At 38.4% G+C, this 19,976-nt stretch overlaps 1 protein-coding gene and 1 pseudogene across 1 annotated transcript in view; both read right to left on the reverse strand.

The window, feature by feature from the left end:
- LOC118002846 (neuronal PAS domain-containing protein 3-like) overlaps nt 1-19,976 on the reverse strand; it is an 835,118-nt gene that overhangs the window by 730,013 nt on the left and 85,129 nt on the right. The gene's annotated exons all lie outside the window — the stretch shown is intronic.
- Nucleotides 18,908-19,016, reverse strand: LOC118002851 (annotated as a pseudogene).

The raw sequence follows: 19,976 nt of genomic DNA on the forward strand, positions 1-19,976 counted from the left end.
ATGCTTAGGAGAAGTAAGAGATAATTATATAAAGTACTTAGTCCAGAACTTGTACATAGAAAGAGAACAGTAATGTTAGCTTTTAATAACAATATTCATCCTCCAAAATGCCAAAGTTAGCAAACCCACTGTAGGGTCGAATATTTTTTATAAAGTACAGGCTGAAAAAAGAAAACCACAGAATCCATTTTCAGTGTCTCTTACACTGTGATCTTTTAAGACTCTTATTCTGCTGCTTTAATTCTTTGTGTAGATAGGTTTGTCTTGATAGACTTAGTCTATCAGTTCTAATGGTGATTTAATTAGTATAACATTTATTAAAAAACACTGGCTTAATAAATGAATTTTCTATCATTAGCAATAATATGTTAAGTTCAGGCCTTCTTCTGTTAAGAGGTATGCAGATAAGATGGAGCAAAATAAGGGGACAGGGACAACCAATGAGGGAGCCAGGGAAGATGGTGAGCCATTGAGGGAATGGCATCCTCCAGAGGAAAGACACAGGGAAGATCAGTGAGCTTCAAACATTTGAAATGTTGGCCTGGAAAAGATGCCTGTTTGTTAGGAGCCCACCACGAGTGCTTGGGTCCAATGGATTGAAGATATAAGAAGGCAGATTCCAGTTTAAAAGAAGGAAACATTCTGAATGAACAAATCTAATCAGGAATGAAATGAGCCCTGTTCGGGACTGGAGAATTCTCTAGCACTGGTATGTTTTTGAACCAGTGCAGACATCCACTTGGCCATGTTCTGGAACAAAGGGTGCAAGCACCAAATTGATGATTGGAAGAGTTGACTTCCAACAAAACCTGAGAGTCTGTTTCCAATTAGACTTTTCTCCCTAGATCGTAAGACACCTAAAGAACTCTCTCAGCCCTAACTGAAGTATTCCTGCAGGGTGCCTGGCTGGCTCAGTCAGTAGAGAGTGAACTCTTGATCTTGAGGTTGTGAGTTCAAGCCCCACACTGGGTGTAGAGATTACTTAATGATTAAATAAACAAACAAGCAAACTATCCTTCTAGTTTCTATTAATTCTGGAAAGCTAACGAACTTTAAAGTAAAACAAACAAAAAATCTAAGAGGGTAACTTGGAAAGTATCCGAACATCTAGTACAATTATACTCCACTGAATCAGACACAAGGAAAGTAATTAGATAGGCCCCTCTTTCTATTCCTCTGTCCTCTTATCTCCCTAATATTTGAAGATTCCCACATTTGTCCAAATGTTGGGAGACATAACTAAGTAATGCTGAGGAGACCAAGCTTTGGAACCAGACAGACCTGAATGCAACTTCGAATTCTTCCACATACTAACTATGTGACATTGAAAAAGGAGCATTGCCTCTCTGAGCCTTACTTCCTTTACCTGTAATGAAGATAAATTTTATTTCATGCAGATTAGAGATGATGGTATAAAACATTTATCAAGATGCCTGGAACAAAATAAAGGGCAGTAACCATAACTATTGCTTCACTCATTCAACAAACACCTCCTGAGAGTTATCTATATCAGTCTTTGTGCAAGTGTATCGAGAGGTGCTGTCTAAACTTTATAAGCATACGATAGCCACGAAGCCCACAGATACCACTGCTAATCAGGACCATAAATTGTAACTTCAGGGGATCTGCAATACTTGTAATCACAGAAAGGTGACCTCTGGAACAGCTCTGATCTACATTTTATAGATCAGTGCCTTGAGAGGAGCTGAAATCCCTCCATCCAAAGCCTCTCTCCCCAAATATGTCTACACACATCATCTCCTTTCACACTGAGTGCTATGTACCCTCCTCGCAAATAAGAGCAAGGGTGCTAGCCTGCCCTAGGAACTTTCATTCAATAACTCTTGGAATATCACATTGCAGCACCTCTTAGCCACTGAGCATTCTCAGTCCCATTCGGATATGAGTATACTCAGCAAAGTGGGCAATTTACCATTCTGAACTCACTTTCTCCATTAATCTGGGGTTCTGGAAATAGTTCTGAACCATAACTGGTGGCAAAATTATGCCAGTGCCATACCTGGAACTAGGCAAAGAAACAAAAGACATTAAAATGCAGTTCCACGTGGCTTGAGGCACTGTCACATTAATGATGGTGAAAAGAGGGGAAGAGATCAGCAGGCAAATGGGGTTGGTGGATGTCCTCCCAAGGTCAAGGCAGCTCAGGAGGCTGGACCAACAGTTACAAGAACAATGGTTGGGGAAAAAACTATGCCTGAAGGCACAACCTGAATTCAGGGATCTGAAGACAAGAGAAGAATAATTTCCAATGTGAAATGCCTACCATTTGTCCCAACAGCTATGCCACAATGGGTCCCTACAGTGCTGATCCCACCAGGAGTCCATTTCTAGCAAACAGCCCCCAAAACTAAAAGAATTACATATGTATGTATTAGGCTGGAATGACCAGTCTTCCTTAGGCAAGAATAACTTACATTATATAATACTTCTCAGCCTTCAAAATGATCTGTATCATAGCCATGCATTTTTATTAATATTGTCAATAAAAATGAGAAAACTGATACTTAACACATTTAAGACAAATAACTAATAAATAAGTAGAATCTGGTTTCCAGAGCAGCTCTTCTGACCCCAACTCCAATACTTGTTTCTCTAAACAACTGCCAATTTTCTGAAAAGGACTATTCCCACCAGCATATTCTGCTATAAATAGGACAATCCATCTGCAATGCAAATAATCATCACTAAATTATCTATTCAGATTTCATAAGCCTCTTTTTTTCATTAAAGAAGAGTACCCTATACTGCAAATCCTGAGTGGACAGCTTTCAGAGCTGCGAGAAACACCTAGGACAAGCCTGTCCTTTCACTGAGGAAACTGAGACTCAGAAAGGTCAAGAGGCATGCCAGGTTGGACCCAGAGAAATAATAATAGAGCTAGATATACAATATTCTAAATATTTGATGACACCACCAAAAAGCCTTCAACAGAAACAAAAACATTTTCAGTGTTTAGGAAAACTCAGCATTCATGTTAGGAGGTTTTCCTGAGCACCCTCTATGAGGCCTATCTACATTCTGCAGGATCTATTTTGGAATGGGTAGAGATATACGTTCCTATCTACCAATATGTCACTTTCTACTTTTCACCCCATTTTGAGAACAATTATGTGTTCAAGGCTCATTAGAAATAGGTACAAATCATTAAACAGTTCCAAATGTGTATGTTAAAATTCACCCAAATTCTATCCGCTGATATTAGGGCCTCTGGTTTCCATCCGACTTCTTTACAGCTCTTGTCCTGGGTGAGAAAGGACATCAGTGTACACCATGGGGATTTGGGTTTCAGGGGGTGACTGTCATGTTTCAATGATCTTACTGATTACCAATGAACTTCACCATTGCTGGTTAACCTTGCATATGTTTAAAGAAGTGTTTTAAGCAATGAAATCATTTGGCTTATTGGAAATTATTAAAGTACTAGTAGAAAGAGAATATGTCCTAAGAGTTCCTTAAGAGGCAAACCATGAGAGACTATGGACTCTGAGAAACAAACTGAGGGTTCTAGAGAGGAGGGGGGTGGGGAGGATGGGTTAGCCTGGTGATGGGTATTAAAGACGGCACGTTCTGCTGGAGCACTGGGTGTTAGGCACAAACAATGAATCATGGAACACTACATCAAAAACTAATGATGTAATGTATGGTGATTAACATAAAAAAAAAAGTTACTTAAGGGGCACCTGGGTGGCTTGGTCGGTTGAGCATCAGACTTTGGCTCAGGCATGATCCTGGGGTCATGGGATTCAGCCCTGGTAGGGGTTCCCTGCTTCTCAGGGAGTCTACTTCTCCCTCTCCCTCAGCCTCTCCCCCTGCTTGTGCTCTCTCTCAAATAAATAAAATCTTAAAAAGAAAAAAAAAGGAGTTACTTAAAAATTGTTTTAACAGTGGTGCCTGGGTGGCTCAGTCGTTGGGCATCTGCCTTGGGCTCGGTTCATGATCCTAGCACCCTGGGATCGAGTCCCACATCAGGCTCTCATATTCAGATTCTCTGAATCTCTCTAGCCTCGTGACTGACGGTAAAGAACAGTTACTGATATACACATTTGTCAGCTCACAGTCAACAGGAGTCATGCTGCTTAAGCATTATAAGAAAGGTTTGAGTCTTCTTCGGAGCATGGCCTTTCTCTCAATTAGAAATACAAGTAAAATATAATGGTTGCCTCATCTAAAAATCACAGTTCAAATATATAGGAGAAATGAAGATTTTAAAATAACTATAATTAAATGGAGGAAAGAAATGGCAAAAAATCTTTGATAGATTACATGAGCAATAGTTATTTAATATTGATCATTTTTATTACTAAGATTAATATGATTATCCATGATACTGAGTTATAGTAGCTTTGGCCTTCTCCCCAATCAATTACCTTTTCAGTTTTTGCAATTGACATCAAGAAGTAATATGAACTTTACTGCTGTCTAACTTCTGGCATGAATGCCAATGATACCAATATTGGCTTGATCTAAGCATTACTCTGGATTTCACTGCCTATGAAAAAAATACTGCACAAAAGCCAAATATAAGAAGTATATCATGTTTGCAGACATATGAAAGAGAGGAAATTGAAGATGAGGCAATGTGACTAAATACTATGAAGATATTCCTTTGCATATGCAAATGCTTTATCAGAATATTTTGTGCCTTACAGACATATATTTCTGGATTTTTGTAAACTTCCATCAGTCTATTTTATTATGGTAGGACAACAGATTTTTAATTTTGAACTCTTCTGAAATTAACTGAAAACAGGCCTTTAAAATCAGTTTATATTTAATGATCATGTGCTGTGAAGTGCTGCTTCTTTTTTTTTTCAAACTCCAGTAAAAGTTAACAGCCTTTGTCATGTTGCTCTTTCTGTCTTAGGAAGAGAAGTAAACAGGTAAAAATCACAAGTAATCTTGACACATGTATTCTATTCATTATAACAATTAAATTTACAGAGTTAGGGAAATGCTCTGGAGAATCTGCTTCCTCAAGTTTGATTTGGGTTGAAGCCAAAACATTTCAGCTTTGGTACTCAGGAGTATTATTTAGAAGATAAATTGCCTGATATCAGATTTTGGAAAAGGTAGAATTACCATCAAGTCTTGTTACACAACAATTCATTGGAGGGAACATACCCTGTATTATTCAGTTTTGCTTATCATAAAAAAGGATTACTACTAAGGAGAATTTAATTGGAATAAAATATCACTGAATTATAGTTTAGTGCAGTATTTCAATAATAAATACACCACCTCCTTCTCCTGAAAAAAAATTAAAAAGTTTTATTTTGAGGTTTGGCCATACCACTGGAATGTAATATATATTTAGAAATGTGTTCTTATCATAAATCTTTTAACACTAAAGTAGACTGTACCAACTAATAGAAGAGCTTCAGTATTGATCTCCACTTTTTGAATGACAAAAATGGTTTCAACTTTCAGTATGGCAATTTCTCAAAAATAAATTTGAGTGGAGGAGATTACATTCAACTAAAACTACATCATGAAGCAGTAGCAGCAAGGTAATATAAAGTACTTTTCTTGGTTATATTTGAGATCTGTACATATTTTTCAGTTTCTTTCAAGGTCTTGATTCAACAAGATTTATTAGCACTGTCTTCTTTAAAGGAAAAAAATGGCCCTGTATAAAAGTCTGTATTTTTCTGTCTGTAGAACCCACATTTCTGTACTCAACTGTCTCAAAATAACCACTGTGAATAAAAGGCTTTTCTTAAGTTGGTTAAGCTGAATTACCATTGAATTCTAGCCAAGATTTACTCTGTTCGTGGAAAAACTCTTAATAGGAATAGCAGACCTTCAAATTTGGACTTTAAAATTGGAATGCTAAAGTGTGATCAAGAATACTATTAATGCTGAGACCAGGTTCACAATGGGTTCAGTGAAGGGGCATGGTGAAGAGCAAAGCTAATAATGCATATAATTAAATAGGATGGGGTGGAGGACAAGAAATACGTCTCCGTTCTGTTGATATTTTGGCAGAGGATGGTTTTATTTTGGCAGGGATTTTTCACATCATTCTGAATAGATAGTGTTATGTTAAAAAAAGATTTTCACAAAATGACCAAAAAAAAAAAAAAAATTCCTTACATGCCTGGTGGGTGAGCAAGTAGGACTTGAACCTATTTGCCCTTCTCGTCATGGAACATATCCATGCTTGGTCATCATAGGTGCTTCTAAATAGACAATTCTACACCCAGGATACAAACATCCATTTCGTCAGTACTTTTTTTCCTTCCGTGTGTGATTTCTAATTACTTAGGCAATCCATCTAGTTGAAATATCCCCACAGGTGCCATGATGAAGCCTTAATACAACAGGAATTGTCCTGTGGAATATCAGGAAGCCCCCAGAGTCAAAAGTTTCCTTGGACAAAGGACCCAAACTTTTCCTCTTAAAAAGATGTGGAAATATATGAGAGTACATGCTCTATGTTTGGTATTTCCTTCTTTTTGGCTGATGTATCCCTCAGGTATCCTGTCATTTTTTTTTAATTTACGCTTTAAAAAGCACTGTTTAATGTGGCCACAGAAGAAAATGTGACATATTTAGAAAAAGAACATGACAGTTTGTTGAGGACTTCCAATTTGCTAATTCAAATAATTCCAGCTACATCCTATCATGAAGAAATCATCATCACCACAAAATCACTGAGTCTTAGAGGAGTCTTAGTCAAGGTTTGACTGTATGTCACTATATTCATAAATATCTCCCTGTATTCAATACTCCCTGCATTGAAGTATATATGTTTATGCATTTATAAACATAATTCGTCTTGTACATAACAGACCTGGAGCTGTCCCAAGACCGCACATTATAATCACTAGATATTTAGATAGAACAATGAATAAGTCACTAGAGACTGTCTTCTTAGTATGTAAATTTTAAAGGAATTACTTCATTTGAGCAATTAGAACACATGAAGAGCATATGATATGTCTCTACCTTTCAAGTTTGGATGCTAATAAAAGATCCTCAGGGATGCCTGGGTGGCTCAGTCGGTTAAGCATCTGCCTTCGGCTCAGGTCATGATCCCAGGGTCCTGGGATCGAGTCCTGCATCAGGCTCCTTGCTCTGCGGGGAGCCTGCTTCTCCCTCTGTCAGCTGCTCTCCCTGCTTGTGCTCTCCCTCTCTCTCTCTGACAAATAAATAAATAAATAAATAAATAAATAAAAAAAAGATCCTTACCTCCTAATCCACCACAATGAACTCTGGACTAGCAGTCAGCTGACTTGGTTCTAGTTCAACCACCAGTGCAGCCTTGAAAAACGATTTTGTGTCTTGGTTTCCTGTTCAAGAAATTGGGACCAGCAACAAGCCCTGGCTGTCTACCAGTGTGCTTAAGGTCAGAGGCATGGGGAAAATCACTGGAAACTCTAAGTTCTGTGCAAATGTAAAGAGTTGTTATTAGTGCTATAATTACCTAAATCTGCAACTGGAAAGATGTTAAAGATAATCTCATTCACTAACCACATTTTACAGGAGAGAAAACCAAAATGATGAGAGAGATTAGAAGACTTTGGTAAAGCACACTGCACTGGAAGTAGGTTGTATTAAGAACACTTCCTAGGGCGCCTGGGTGGCTCAGTTGGTTAAGCGATTGCCTTCGGCTCAGGTCATGATCCTGGAGTCCCGGGATCGAGTCCCGCATCGGGCTCCCTGCTCAGCAGGGAGCCTGCTTCTCCCTCTGACCCTCCCCCCTCTCATGTGCTCTCTCTTTCTCATTCTCTCTGTCTCAAATAAATAAGTAAAAAAAATCTTAAAAAAAAAAAAAAGAACACTTCCTTAGGACTCGAACGTTCTTTCCATGATTCTACTCCACTTATGGAGTGAAGTAATAAAATCATATATTCATTCATGCCTCCTTATATGTTGATGGATGTGTGTGTGTGCGCATGTGCAAAAGCCGCGTCAATGATGCAATCGCCATTATATGGATCACTGTGTGGAGAGTATGTGTCCTTCATTAGTAAACAAATTTCATTTAAATAGCACTGACCAAACACACATAAAAATGACTCATTTTATATATGAGGGTTTTACAAAGTACACCAAAATCTACTGTTACCCTTATTTCATGCCAAGTTATTTGGAAAAATTCCAGGCTGACCCAGCACTTCATTCATCCTTTGATTTCTAGTCTGGTAAAGCCAAGTAAAGCAATTCAGCTAATTATACATTCATTTTCTTAGCACGCATCAAAACGCCTATTAGTTCCTTGATACAATAAATTCCTCCATGAAAGGGCCTCCTGAAAATGGCTGAAATGCTATCCTAAGATACTTCTACTTCCCCCATTTCAGTTACAGAGTGATCAAAAGGTGAAATATTCCTGCAGGGGACTACCACTCCTTCCAGTAAGTCAGAATCCTAACAGCCTAAACCTGGAATTTCATTAGTAAAATCCACTCCATCGAAAAGCAAGTATTTGTCAACTAGTCCTTCCTTGTGTTGTAAGATCTTATCATCCAGTATTCAAAAATGTTTCCTTCAGAAAAAAAAAAAAGAAATAGAGCTTCACCTGGAAAAAATAATAATATATCAACAAATAGAACTCTATGGAGAAAATAAAGGAAATGTGTAAATATACCTCGTGTCTCTTCCCCCTTCTCTACCAACCCAAACTTAGCCAGAAAAACACAAGGGCCTGATTGCCGGGCCCTAGGCCCCTGTGTGTACCCTGCACATGTACCGTGCCTGCTATTGAAAGTGTTTAATAATAGAGGAGCTTGCACTTCCATGTAATTCATAATTAGAAGACGACTACAGCTGCATTATTTAAAATCAGGCCTTTGTTATCAGCACCAGTTTTAGACAGAAGCTGAGACTCATTTGTGAGCTGTGGCAGGCCCAGACTGTTCAAAGCAATTGCTGTTCAGCATGAAAGCTGCAATGGAGGTCACAGAACAGGTCAGGAGGAAAGATAGTGTATCGATTTCACACCAGGAATAGAGGCAAAGAGAGGGCCCACGGTTGCTGCATGTGATGTATTTCACTTCAGTTTAAGGCACATTTCATTCCAGTCCGAGAGGGGGTGGGGGGCAAAGGGCAGCAGATTTCACACTGAATCATGATGAATTCTGGACTCGTGGATTCCAGTAAATATCTCCTTCCTGGCAATAAGTATTTCTGTAGCAGAGTGAATATAATGGAAATTAGGCTTCCATGGGTAGCAAGGATGTACCTTAAAAAAAGGTAACCATGTTGTGGGAGGTTCATTTCCTTCACTTATTAAAATGTCATAAAAGCAGACGTGAATGCCAAAGCATAAGATGACAAGCTCTGCAGAATGACCTCACATTGAGCATCATTTAGGTAGTCAAAATGATGCTACAGATCACTCAATGAAAGAAGTCGATTCATGGAAACCAGCCTCTCAAAAAAGAATTCTTGGTCATGGCCTCACGGGTAAATCTTTGAAGTCACACATAGGATATTGATGGCATCCAAAAATGTCACTTTGTGTTCCCATGGCTGCACATGGACTCTTCTTGTTCCTCACCTCTGAAAAGCCATCCATACTCAATAAGATCCAGGAATCAATCTATAACAAACTGCATCCTGCTTCAAGTTGTCCTAAGATAACTAGTAAACTGTTTCCAATAAAATGCCATTAATTTATGACAACGACCTTGTATTCTGCCTTGACTGTGACCATCAACATTTCCCCACCTTCAAAACTTACATCAGTTGGGTGAGCTTAGGAAAATAAAATAGCTGCTGGATGTTTATGATGCTAAACAACTGGAAACAGGGCTTCCTTGTATTTGCCTTCCCATTGGAGAAAACTGATTTTCCCATGTGTGAACTCAACACATAGTACAGCTAACCCAAATGCAACCAGCTAGTGTGGAATATAATTTTCTTGTGATGATAACAGCATTATCCCTTTAAAAAATACTAACTTTGCTATGCATAGTATGTATATTTCAAACATTATTTTTGGAACACTTGCTTTTCCTGTTCAGAAACATAAATATTTTCTCTTTTTGGAAAACTGAGATTTTATCAGAAAGAGCACAGGGACATCCTCTTAAATTATTTATATCATTTCTCCACCTAATCATTATTTCTGTTAAACTGATACCAGTTATCCACGCAGGCCTTTCACTGCCTCTTCTTCCTGCATGCCTCTTGTTTGTTATTTATAAGTGAGGATCAATTTGCTATTTGCCACAGAAATAAAAATATGGCAAGTAAGGCATATATCTTGATAGATTCTTGAAATCATTCCATTCGTTCCCAAGCCTCCTTCTTTAAGGGGTTTAAAAACTGAGAAAGAATTAGCACACTCCCTTTTTATCCGACTAAGGAAAACTAAGAAGCTCAGATAGGGAGAAATATTAGAGAAGAGGAAGAAATAGATTCCCCCCTCCCCCCCCCCCCACACACACACGAGTGAAGCTAACAAATAAGAAGAAACTACCCACGGGTAGGGAAAGTAGATGGAAATCAAGTGACATGACCCTTCCCAAGACCAAACTGTCTCCTTTGAATCCAATGTATCAAAAAAGTCCAAACATCCAAACCAAAAAGTCCACGGGAGTTCATAAGGATAATCAATCCAATCGGTCATCTAGGAAGATCAGTTTAATAGAGTAAAACAACTGAAGTAAAGAGTAATACAGAAACTTGCCATTAAAGTATTTCTGCAATTTAGCTGATGTGTCACCATTTCTCCGAATGGTTTCAAGGCATGAGACCAACTTTTCTAGGCATTTCACAGAAACTTTTGTTATTGGAAATATATCTTTTGGGAATCTTGAATATATACAGTAGGACTCATTTCTCCAACACATATTTTGGCTAATATATCATCTTGAGAAGTTTAGCAACATCCCAACCACCTATCTGAATATACAATATGAATTTAGAAAGGATAGATGTTAGCCCAATATGTATTCGAACTCACAAACATACTGTTAACATTTTTAAGCCTAATTAAGGTAGCTCGTTCGCATATTCATTCCTGAGACGATCATTCTTGGCTTCTGTTTTGATACTGTCCCCACTCTCTCTGCACTTTCAATCAGGAACCATAGTGCCGAAGTGCATTCTAAGCAAGAGCACAGCAGTTCAATCTCCATACCAAAAAAAAGCCCAAAAAAACTCCCAAGCGATAAAGACGGTGCTTAGTCACGAGTACCGCTTTAAACTGCAGCACCAGTTCATAAGATGGAGATAGTTTTTCTGCAATATAATAAAGATGATGCCTTGAGTAAGATGCCCACGTGTGTATGCAGGTAACCCCTTGACGGGTCTGAAACAGAGCAGGGCAATTGCATATTCTCATGTACTTTGTTCAACTCAGGTACCTGAAAACATCCATTCTTTCTGCATCCTTCAAAGATACTCTTCTCTTTCTCAACAAGGTTTGATTTTTTTTTTTCTGTGTTTAATGTGGAAGTAGACAACATTATGTCCTTCCATGCTATATGACAATTAAGGCTAGGAGTAAGTTTGCTATGCCGTGAGCTTTATTTCACTTTATAAATCTTCAAGTGGCCTTTCAGAAAACCTCTGCTTCAGGTGTTACACACCACGGTAATCGATGTTGTGCCACCACATTGTCCCAAGCTTTATTTTGACCCTGGCAAAATGATAGAGTCCAGGAATTCTGTGATCTGTACGGCTCCTATTGGCCTTCCCTCCCCCCCTTATATCACCTTTAGGCATCCACTACTCTCTTTCTGGTTAAAGGTCTGTATAGTATCAACCCTGTAGAGTCCCAAGCAGCAATACTATCCTCCCTCCTTCCTGGCTGACCTCCACCATCACTTTGATCACTGTTCTTTGTGAGCACTTTGTCCTTCCCAAGCTGCCATCACTTATTGTATATTTTACTAAAAATTAATCCTCCCTCTTCAGAGAACTGGCCCAGAACTCATGGCCCCTGAGCTCCCTAGCATTACTGAAGCCATTCTAGAAACTTCAGTAAGGATTACAGCACCCTGCCCTCCCCATCCTCTCACCCCGCAGAATTCCAACACCTCTGCTTTCCAGAGTCCCTTGCTTTGGAAGCAGACTTGGGAAAAGATGAAGAATATGGCTATGGCGTAGCCCAGGGATCTCTTCTCCCAGACATCAGTAAAGGCCACCAGAGCACTATAAGTTGTGCATAAACTCCCCCCAGATTAAAAAGGAAATGGCTCCCAGGGCAGTATCAAAATAAATTAGGAAAGCATAAGGTGCTTTTGTTTTTGTTACCCTACTTCTCTGATCTTCCTTCAGACCAAGAAACTAGCCTCCCATATCACAATTCTATGAAAACCACATATCCACAAGGAAGTGATCAAAAAGCACGGGGGACATCCATAGAGGTAAAAGTGTCCCATTTACCCAAAGCCCAAGAGTGCTGGGATGCTGCTAAGAAGGGTAAGGCGCAAATGGTACGAAGAGAAGAGCTCATGTCAGTGAAGTCTGTTTACCCTTAAAGCCATATTGGTAGCCCAGACAATTCTAAAATGTCCCTTGGCACTCTCTTGTGCAAAGTAATTGGAAAATGCTGCCCCAACTGATAAAAAGCATTTCAAGTTTCTGCCTAATGTCTGTTATATATTTTCAAAGCCCTGAATGGCAACAAAGATTAAAACTAGTTCTGAAATAAACAACAAATATTTATTGAGCAGCAACGAAGAGGCACTCTGCTGGGACTCCAGGGGATTTGAAGATGTATAAGACTGAGCTTACAATTTAGTTGGGAAGATCAGGCATGTGCACAGTAGAGGTTAAGCTCTAACACAACATGAAAATACTTGAAATGTCAAAAAATACCAGCAAGGGTTTCCATCTCGGGGTGCAAGGCTGTTATTCTCCCAAGGCAAGTTCTAGCCCCATCAAAACAGACAAAAATCTGCCTTCAGGTAATAATAACAGATAAAAATAAGTCAAAGAGATCGCTGCCAATTTTAAAAATGTCCTCAAAAGGCCCTTGATTTTTGCTTGCCCATTTAGTGAATATTATGTACGTTTTAAATAGATAGTTTAGTCGGCTTAATTTATATGCAAAATTCACTAAATACATTCAGAAAATAAGACCAACTCTTTAAATGATGCTCTTTCATTAGGTGTCTGCAAAATATCAAAATAAATGATCAGTTCAGTCATTAAGTAAAAGAAAGTCATCTAATCAATGTGATTGGCATTGATTAAAACACAGCAACCAGCCTGACTTTTTTTTCACTTTTCTATGAAATTGGCTTCTTATAAACTGACAGACGATCTTAAAAGAAAATAATAACTTTGTTTCAACAAAACTTTTCCAAGGAATCAGAATTGCAGAAGTAGGCTCAGAAGACAATGAGCAAAGTGCCCCAAAGTGTTAACCTTTCACTGGTCCTGTGGTCTCTTTAGTAATGTCATTATCTAATCCTGGCCTTAGTTCTCTTATTCAGGAAATAAGATCATTGAGTGAGATGTTTCTGAGGGCCCTATAATCTACAATTGCTCCAGAAAAAGAGTATCTGGTGTTACCAAATTAAATATAATTACTTTAATATTTATAGTCAAAACTTTCTTTGAAAATATCCATACCATGCCCTAAAGTGCTTTTCACTTTCTTAAAATAAAATTATATATACATAAATGCATATATATTCTGTAGGCAAATATATTAACATTTTAAATGCCTAAAGTAACCACTATATAGTAGCAATTTCATAGTTTTACATATTAGAAAACCATCTTTAACTTTATTTTCCAGTGCACCACCAAGTATAGACAAAGTTAATCACATTTTAATAGAATGAGCATAAAAAGACTCAAGGATTTATTTACAATGTTACACGACCTTTTTTGCAATATTTAAGATAAAATGTCCCTAAAAATTCAGACTGTTATTCCTACTTTAGAAATACTACTGTAATTTGACTCCTGATTTCATGTAATAATGTGTAATATTTTCATCGCTAAATTCTATAATTCTATAATAATGTCCTTAAAGTGAAGAAAGCAAATCAGAAATAAACCTGAACCCCACATTGAAAATAGCCCTTCACTCAAATTAGAAGAAAAAAATTCCATACACCTAGCACAAAAAGTACAATTAAACACCACTATTTTTCCTCAGGGTGACTGATTATTGATTTATATAATCCTCATTACTTCCATTTATTATAACTTTGTTTTGCTATTTTGGTTTTAAATAACATCTCCAAATATCACTGGATAAATGTAGTGGTACAGTATGCATAAGGCTCAAAAGCTAAGGGTCAGTGGACAACTGTGACTACAACGGTAATTTGGGTTTTTATTTTAACAATTTACTACATATTCTTAACACATTACAGGAACATCAATATGCCAACTATGGGGACAAAGGAATAAATATAATCAAGGCTTGACATTTGGCCAATGTTAGAATGTAATTGAGAGGTAACTGGTATAGCTGTGGACTGTAAATACGGAAGGTATCATTATTATATGATGTATGATGGCTCTTAATGGGAGAGAGTGGTCATCAGTTAAGCAAATGAACCATTGGGCACAGAATAGATGTGACACCGTGGGTATGATCTACTAATTTTCTAATAGGCAATGGACATTAACTGGTTCACAGATTTTAACGAGGACATATACAATATGTAGTACATATGTGTGAACAAATAGGTCTATATATTTATTTGAGTGAAATGAAGATATTAATATAATACAACTGATTAATTTTACTTCTACATTCCATCGAAATGTTTTCAGATCTACACTTGTTTGTCTACACAAAGAGACTGGGCCAAATCACTGCTTAGAGTTCCTGCTTGATTTGATAATATGACTTGGGTATCAAGAGATTACAGATATGCTGAACCTATTTCTGGATGAAGAAAGGAACAAATTATAATTTCTAGTGTGAACCAAAGTTTGAACTTGGTGCCAGTGAAAGTTTCCGACTCAGTCACAAGATCAAATGGGAACTTGAGTTTGTCTGTTTAGGATCCCCAAGAAGCAGACAATGAAATAAAGATTTGAGTGCAAATCATTTATTTGGAGGTGAAGGAAATACTGGAAAGCTGTTGGGGAAGTGAAAAGCAGTCAATAAGGATACAAAATCAATATGACCACTATGGGCCACTAGAGCTTAAGGAACTCTGCCAAGGAACTCTGGGAGCCAGTGTAAACTGCACCTCAGGATTACCCCATCCACGTGGTGAAGAACCTGGTGGACTAACATACCATCTCCATCAGTCACTGGGGACTACGTTAATTCCCTGGCGAGGGCTGCAGTAGCCAGAGAAATTCCTGGAGCAAGGACGCTGGTAGTTGGAAGTCAAGTTGTTGACACTAATCACATGCACTATGATGTTCTAATGCACTCAGAAGCTCCACTTATAAACCCACAGACATGCTGCCACCCTAGTGAGGGCCTTTATTTCCTTTTGCCTTGAATGTTGTAAGCACTTCTAACTGGTCTCCTCATGCACCTAATCTCTCCATTTCAATCTCTCTGGTGCACCACTGCCAAATCAACCTTCCTAAAACATGGTTCCAATCTGTCATTGCCTTGCTCAGAACCTCCCAGTGTCCCCTTTGTCTGCAGAATTAAGTCAAATGTTTCAGGCAATCCTTTTCCGGTCACATTATGTGCTGTTCTCCTGCACTTATCTTGTATTCTGGTCAATGTGAGCAGTGACTACTCATCTGAATACACTTTTGTCCTTGCTTACATCTTACTCTTCACCTGGGAAGGTCTAGACCTCATCACAGTCGATTTCAAAGGGTGACTAAGGTCAACTATGGTGACAGATGGTAGCTACACTTGTGGTGAGCATAGTACAATGTACAGACTTGTTGAATCACTATGTTGTACATGTGAAACCAACGTAACATTGTGTGTCAACTTAGACTTCAGTAAAATAAATAAATAAAAAATAAAAAGATGAGTCTCTTTCATGCGGGCTTCCCTTACACATGCACCCCCCCTTCCGTACTTTCACAGCATCTGATTTCCTTCCTTACTCTCGAATCTACTGGGTTTGGGATTATGTCTAGTTATATGCAATAACTGTCTACATTCTCAGCTCCATGAGCTCAAGATCAAGATCTTTATTTTACTCACCTTGTACCACCTACCCTATCTAGAAGAATGCTTGGCATGCAATAGATGCTCATAAAACAGGTGCTGAGCTGGACCTATGAATGGAGGAATTATGTCATGAAAAGAGAACTGAACCCGGAGTCTGACATCTAAGCTGCAGTCATAACTAGGCATGTGACACTGACGTTCACTTAGCCATTCTGCATCTTGGTTGCCTCACCCATAAAACTGGGAAATGAACTACCCTCTGCCACACAGTTCACAGAACTAACTCAAGAATTAAATAAATTAATGAAGTTGGTTTGATATTTTTCATGACAGGACATCACCAGTCATTGGTGTTAGCAGAGTGAGGTACTATCCCTTGAGGTGATGATGGAGATGACTCCAATCCACTATACTGGGAGTAGCTGCACCAGTAACTGTCCTGACTGTGCTTTTTCAGTTCCAGCTCTCAGAAGCAATGCCTGCATGTAGAAGTTGACTAGCCGGGGAGAGGGATCGGTACTTGAATTTAGTTTGGAGCAGAGTCTACTGGCCTCATATGGAGACTGATAAAGGATTCTGACCTCATGAACACCATGCTTCAACCAAAAACGTCAAATAGGCATTTGTGTGCGTATATAAGTATTTTTGTACATATTTAAAAGAAAGAAGAAATTCGTAACACTGGCCTGCTTATCTACAGTATATACATAGATGATGTTCATAGGATACGCTTTGAATAAGTGTACAGATAAAATACAGGCATGTCCTCATCCTCCTCTTTTCTAAACGGCACACCCCAACTTTATAGGACAGTCATACACTGGCATTGACACACCTTTTAAATATTACTAAAAGGCTGCCTTTCTACAGTGTATTAAGCAGCTGCTTGCATATGAGTATCTTGTTGTCCAGAGTGACAGCTGTATTTTCGCCTGTTTTGACATTGAGTCTGATCTGGGTGAATAGCTCATATCCATTAAAGTGCTATTACAACACTGAATGACTGCCAGAATACTTCCTGATCAATTTTAAAAGCCAGCTAGCTGTCATCATCTAATCGCAACAGCAAAAAACAAATCTTTGGGGAATAAAATGAGATTTTTAAACATTTTTAAGGCAGTGTATTAAATATAATCCCTAAAAACTGTTTGAATAAGAATAATAAGCTACAGAAATGGGAAGGTGGAAATAATATTTTCTGTACTTTGAAACCCCTTACACTTGCATATTGGCAGGCAATCTCAAATACTCCTTAAATTTACCATTTCGACAATCACTGAGTTTGAACTCCTGCCATTACATAACTTAATAAAGCAGCTCTGAAAACAATCACCACAGAGTGCGATTGTGCTCACCATTAAGTTTAGTTCTATAAAATTTAAGACTGAATTCAATCATCTCTCTGTCTTTGCTTCAATGGTTGAAATCCAAGTGTTGGGGTTTACTTTTTACTTTTCTCAGCAGCCAGAAAATATGCATATTTTTAAAGCTACAACGCTGGTATTTTAGATCTGCATTTATTAAGCACTGTCAAAGGGAGGTAGAACTCACTGAGACAGTTAAGACCACTTGAATCATCAGTTTAATTGGGGAAGTCTGATTCAAAGTTGTAATTCTGCCGCCATTATACTGACAATATCAACAAATACATAATGTATAAATTGGCATAATCCATTTGGAGGGCAAATATTTAAAGGACGTCTTTTTTTTTTTCAGTACAATTAATCATCTGGGATGGTTTCTTAATGGGCAGTGCTCAGTTCTTCTCATTTTGGTTTTAGCAGTCAGTATTTTCACACCACGATTATGCCAGTAACACTTACTCACAATTTGGAGTGGGCTTTCCCAACCGCAGAAAGGAAATGACCCAACTCCGTCTCATCAGGAGGCTCATGGTCCTCAATTCCATCTGGGACCTCAGAATCAGAGAGTCTGAACCGAAGGCTAGAAATGCTACCTTTCCAACTCATGTTTTATAGTGTGATAAATAGTAATATATCGTATTTTTAAAATCCTTCAGAATGCACGTCTCCTTAATAAAAGAGAACCATTAATGGAAATACTGGGCCGATAAAAAATCATTATTCTTTTTGGAGATTCAAGAGCTCTCCTGAGAAACTGGAACCTATGTAACAAATAGCTTTCTCCAGAATGTTAGATGATCTCCTTCACTTTTGATCAAAGTCTCCCTTCATTTTTACTTTAAAAGACTGTCTTCACCTTTCGATTCATTTTTAAATATTAAAATCGATGGTTTTCTAAGAAACCAACTCTATCATCTTCTCTGCTTCAAATGTCAATGCTCCCCATTGCCTAGAGGAGAAAGTCCAGTCACTTCGCCCAGCATACCATCATTTCAAGCGCTGCACTGCCAAACTCTTGTGGCTCCCTCAGTCCTAGAGATCCCTCCGCCTAGCCCCTCCAAGCACTTCCCTACAACCCCGTCCCTCCAGGCCCTTCTGCAATGCTGCCTTTGCATGTGCTATGCTCCCTGGCTAAATGATTTTCTGATCCCTTCCACCCAGTCCAACTCCTATGTCTTCAAAATACCGCCCCTTCACCTCCGCACCTCCTCCGTGAAGCCATCTTTGATTATCCCAGGTGAATGTATTTCTTCCTTCCTTGGTGTTCCCACAATACTGGCGCACAACAACTCCAGGCCGGAAAGTATAAATGACATGTTAGTTATTTCTCTATCTATCTGCCTATGTTAACTGCCAGAGATACTAGGTTCTGATGGGAACAAAATAAAGTCAATTCCACAGAGTCCGAGCTTATCCCAACTAATGAAACTTATCTCACATGGAGACCTCAGCATGAAAAGAAGAAGAAAGCGGCAGCTGAATGATGTTTCTGGTATCAAGTTCACTTTTGTGTTTATTTTGCGGTTTCACTCACTTGTTCTTTTTTCAATTAGCAATAATCGCGCCTCGGATAAACCTCATTGGCTACAATACTGCCACTGCGCAAAGCTCACTTGTTCTTTTTTATTCTATTATTCCTACCACCGTGCAAGCTTTTTGCTTATAAAGTGGAATATCGAAATCCATCTATCACAGTTTAAATATAGGGAATAGCTGGGGTCTAGTTACAAAACACACCCCAGAAATGACAAAATGAAAATGTCAATGGATTTGAGATTGAACTGCAGAAAAGACCCAATATTTTTCAAAGCTACATGTCATTCCTAAAGGCAAAGCTCCTGGTTACAAGGTATAACTGTATTCTGCCCCTTGGAGGCAAAAACTAAGTGTTCAAAAAAAACGAGAGTAACTAAGATTCACTACAGAGACTGAAGTATAACTTACATGATGGTCCAATGCATGAGCCGCTGATGTTTACCCCCAATAAACTTCTTAAATTTGTAAAAGAACAAGTGACAATTTATGAGCAACCATGCATTGACTGAAAGTTGCCTAGGTTCTATTAGATTCAAAACTCATGACCATGGATGTGATTTTTTTTTTCTTTTAGAGGTTTAACTATACTTTGGACAGTACCGTGTGGTAGAGGCGAGAAGGCACTGGAAAAGGTTGTAACTGAGGTCAGCTATTTGTGCCAATCCCCATTTCCTTCATATCCAGTCCATTACTCTCAGCACAAGTTAGTTCAGCCTCCCCACGTACTGTTAAAAATATGTATATTGCTTCTGGGAAATCTACTGCCCCTTGTAAATTCACATATTAAAGGGTAGCATAGAAGGGAAAGGAATCTGTAATAGAGTCATTTATAGCCAAGCACTAAATCATATAATACAGAAAACAAATGTAGATGGTTTGGAGGGTGGGGGCATATATATTACCTCTCCTCAATGAACATTCATAAAATAAAATGGGATCTCCAAGCTGCCAAAATTAAGTGGACACTGAGCTACTAGAATATCAAAGACCAGGAAATAAAAAGAGAGAGAATGAGAGGAAGAGAGACCCACTTC

This window comes from Mirounga leonina, unplaced genomic scaffold, assembly GCF_011800145.1.
Source record: "Mirounga leonina isolate KUSES-001 unplaced genomic scaffold, KU_Mleo_1.0 Mir_83, whole genome shotgun sequence".
NCBI lineage: Eukaryota > Metazoa > Chordata > Mammalia > Carnivora > Phocidae > Mirounga > Mirounga leonina.